General features: G+C 39.6%; 1 non-coding gene across 1 annotated transcript; it reads left to right on the top strand.

Annotated features, from left to right (window-relative positions):
* The first annotated feature begins 2311 nt into the window (after positions 1 to 2311).
* TRNAR-GCG lies at positions 2312 to 2383 on the top strand. The gene has a single exon. It is a non-coding gene; the product is annotated as a tRNA-Arg (tRNA).
* Positions 2384 to 4509: the final 2126 nt, after the last annotated feature.

Raw genomic sequence — 4509 nt, 5'->3', positions numbered from 1 at the left:
AGTATTAAAAATCATGTGATTTTTGAAGAAAATCCAAGATGCTAAATTTCTTAAAAAGAGTGTCTGGTCTGGGAGCATACCTAGGTCTGGAGAAGTGTAGTCTTGGGAAGGGCATGTGTTTAATGGTTTGTGGAGCCTCATGAGGAGCTTCCTAGGTGGCTCAGCTGGTAAAGAATCCCCCTGCAATGCAGGAGACCCCGGTTTGATTCCTGGGACGAGAAGATCACCTAAGGGATAGGCTACCCACTCCAGTATTCTTGGGCTTCCCCAGTAGCTCAGATGGTAAAGAATCCACCTGCAATGTGGGAGACCTGGGTTTGACCCCTGGGTTGGGAAGATCCCCTGGAGGAGAGCACGGTAACCCACAGTATTCTTGCCTAGAGAATCTCCATGGACAGAGGAGGCTGGCGGGCTACAGTTAATGAGGTCGCAGAGAGTCGGTCATGACTGAGCGGCAAAGCACAGCGCAGCGCGGAGCCGCACGGACCCTCCGTGTCTCATGCCAGTTACCATGGATGGTCACCTTTGCACTCCCCGGAAACATTTCTCTAAGCCAATATCTTTAAAAGACAGGAATTACAGAGGTGACAGAGCTGTGACTCCAGTTTTAAATGCCAAGAATACTCTGCAGGTGAAACATGTGCCACTTCCAACTCTGAGACGCTGGTTTTCCTGCTCGCTAACAACTAGATCTGTTTGAGCAGCAACTTGTTTCAGTACAAATTCTTAAAGCAAAGCAAATGAAACAAATAACCTTTCTCCTTTCCCTTAGCATGTTAAGTTCCCTTAGAATCCCTTAGGATAAGAGAATCATAATCCCATGACATTTTGAAACAGTACAAAGTCATTCTCCTGAAATGGTCATTAAATTAGCTAGTGGTAGAGAATGTGGTGAACTTACTTTGTTCCTCCATTAGTGATTGTTATACAAGGACAATTTTAGAATGCAGAATAACTTAGCAAAAATACTGGAATTTTTTTTTTTGTGGGGTAGGGAGTCAAAAAAACAATTGACTAAAATATGCCAGTATAATTAATCCTATCTTCATCTATGGAATATTTTAGATATGGTATTAAATATAATGGAGCAGCTTCTTTTCTTTCTTCTTCACACTGAATTCTCAAATCATTGGGCTTTACTGAAAATACATAATTTCAGTGAAAGGTAGACTTGCGTTCTCCTTTTAAATTGTTAGTCATTAGAAAGGAAGTTGCAGTGGAATAATCAAAGATGAATAACCAAAAAAAAAAAAAAAGGGAATTTCATTGTTAAATGGACTGCATATGTCCAGCTGTGGTGTGGCATGAAGAAGAGCTCTGAGATTTGAGTGAAGATGGAAATTTTTTTTCCTAATTTGATCACCAGTCAGCAGAGTAGGCCTGGGAAAGTTGCTCCTCCATTTCTGGCACATGTTTTCCATCTAAAAATGAGACAATAGAATATAGCCTCCATGAGGTCACTGAGCAAATTAAATGAGACAATAAATGTGAAAATGCCTTGTAAAATGTAAAGTCTTACAGAAATGGAAGTATAGCAGAATATGTGTAGAATAATCTATCTGTAAAATGGAGTTTCTCAAAACTCATCACACCAGGACTTTGTGCAGATCCTGGTACCCACCTCAGCCGTCCTTGCCAAGCCTGTGTGATTGGAATGACCTTTATATGATGAAAAAGCCTGCCATCGCTGCCCTTACTGATAGTAAGAACTGTGAACTTTAAGAATGAATTAGTCTCAATTTGGTCCAGTATGATTGATTTAATTCTTAAATTAAGTAAACCCTCTGAGAGCTGGTATTGAGCCAAGCACAATGATAAGCACACAAAAGAAGTGTTCAAGTACCTACAATTGATTGATTGCTTATGGTTATAGGACCACATTAAAAAGGTTGCCTTCAACTGGCCTACTGAGGTAACCTTATTTCTTTCTTTTCATGATGGAAAAATCAACCTTCATCTACCATCAACTGCCTTTGTAGGGAAAGGTCATACGATTTGAAAGCATGAAGACTTGTAAAGACGGTGGTCAGAGCCTAGCTCTCCAGCAAGAATCTGGTGCTTTTGTTGGAGGAGAAATTCTGAGATGGAGCTTGTTCTTGGGAAGAGTGAACTGTCCTGTAGGCTAGAGTGGTTGATGTCTAGATGGACCAATGATGCAATGCCCTGCCAGGGGTGCTCACCTGAGATCATATGTAATGGGCACTGGTCAAAGTCTCTCTCCAATTACTGACATGTCATGCTTAACCCAATAAGATTTTCTTACCCTCTTCTGGCAATTCCAGACAATTCCCTGATTCGTCTGAGTAGGGATTCCCTGGTGGCTCAGACGGTAAAGCATCTGCCTGCGATGTAGGAGACCCAGGTTCAATCCCTGGGTTGGGAAGATCCCCTGGAAAAGGAAACAGCAACCCACTCCAGTACTCTTTGCTTAGAAAATTCCATGGATGGAGGAGCCTGGTGGGCTACAGTCCATGGGGTCACAAAGAGTCAGACATGACTGAGTGACTTCACTTTCTTTCTGGCAATTCCAAGGCTTCCTTAGAAATGGAGAACATCTTCTTGACACTTTCTTTGTCCCAGAGAATCCTTGGCAAAGGACAGTAGATGATCCCTTCCTTCTTGAAAATATTGGGGATTCTGTATCAGCCAAGATTCTGTCATTACCCGATCACTGACACCAGAATGATTAAAAGTACTAATATATGAATCATGTGCCCTTCCTTGCCACTCAGATGGGTTCAGAGGGAAGAGGCATTTTCCCTTAAAAAAAAAAAAAATATCAGGCAATGGTAGCCACAAAAATCAGGAGTGGTTGCTTTTTAACTGGATTAGTGATTATCCACAACAGTGCTATTAAGACTCTCCCACCAACATGTCAGTGACACTCTTGAATTTTTCCCACTGCTGGAGATTTAAATGTTTGAATGCCATATTCTACCTTAAAAAATCTCAAAGAGGTTGTTTGCAGGGGGTTTTTCTACTAGATGCTGAAGTTATTTCCAGCAATAAGAGTAAAGGAAAATGGAAGAAGGTAGATAAGCAGTTTCCATGGAAATTTTAATACGGACTCACAGATAGATAGAGTAATGAGGTAGATTACACATGCTGACCATCATTTATTTTAATAAACCCCACAGTAAACTCTTTTGACCTGTCTTGAAATTTCCTTCCAATGTGTGGCTTTTATTATTCCCTATTCATCTATCTAGAGTGGCTAGTGATTAAACTCCTTAAGATGAAAAACTTTGGTTGGCCTTTTTGGCGAACCAGATAGGAAAAAAGAAGACAGAAAGCCAGAACTCTAGTCTGACTTTAACTTTTTAGAGAAAAGATTATCAGGGCAATATGGAAAGTGACAGCTGGGAAGAGATGACAGGTCAAAAGAGGGATTCTCAGTAAGTCTTGAAAAAGAAGGCAAATGAACCGGGGGTGGAGGGTTGGCTGGGGCCCTACCTGTTACTTCTTCTGCTGCTGCTAAGTCACTTCAGTCCTGTCCAACTCTTAGCGACCCCATGGACTGCAGCCTACCAGGCTCCTCCGTCCATGGGATTTTCCAGGCAAGAGTACTGGAGTGGGGTGCCATTGTCTTCTGCACTGCCTGTTACTAGGAGTGAAATAATTTGCATAGTTATGCAAATTCTATGTCCTGTTAAAACAACAATAATAATATTCTGTCTTCAGATAGCTGATTGATGTATTGTTTCCATAATCTTATTTGAAGTGATAATTAAAACATCTTTAAAAACTGCTTTTTTGTTGCCATTTAACAGACATTCTAAGTAAAAACAGTGTTCTTTTTCCAAGCAAACACAATTTCAAGGAATATTGACCAACCAGGTTGCTATTCCACAGGGTCTCCATGTAGCATTTCTTAAACCATCAATTTTTTAAGAATTCAAGAGTTCTCATTATTTTATTAAAATAAAATGCTATTCCAAGGTTCAGTGGCTGACACAGATGATCTCTTCTATTCCTTTCAGCTCTAAATGTCTATAACTATTTATTTCATCCTAGAAAAATGGCAACCTTAGCATTTGAAGCCTGGATGTGTAAACCTGCTTCTTTTCAGACTTTTTATAATAAAATATACGCAATAAAATTTGGTATCTTAATTTTTAAATGTACAATTCAGTGGTATCAACTGCATTTATAGCATTTTACAACCACCACCTCTGTTCACTACCAGAATTTTTTCATCCTCCCAAACAGAAGCTCTGCAATCATTAATCAATAACTCCCTATTTTCCACTCCTCATCATCTCTTTTAATCTCTATTCTACTTTTTATCTCTATCAATGTACCTATTCTAGGTTTCTCACAGAGACAGAATCATACAATTTTTCCTTTTGTGTCTAGTTTATTCCACATAGCATATTGTTTCTAAGGCTCATTCATGTTGTAGCAAGTATCAGAATTTCATTTCTTTTTAAGACTGGATAACACTCTATTGTATTTGTATACCACATTTGCTTACTCATTCATCTGTTGTTGAACATTGAGTTGTTTCCA

Source organism: Cervus elaphus, chromosome 29 (assembly GCF_910594005.1).
Source record: "Cervus elaphus chromosome 29, mCerEla1.1, whole genome shotgun sequence".
Classification (NCBI taxonomy): domain Eukaryota; kingdom Metazoa; phylum Chordata; class Mammalia; order Artiodactyla; family Cervidae; genus Cervus; species Cervus elaphus.
The sequence above is the reverse complement of the archived record's forward strand: the minus strand, read 5'-3'. Positions and strand labels throughout refer to the sequence as shown.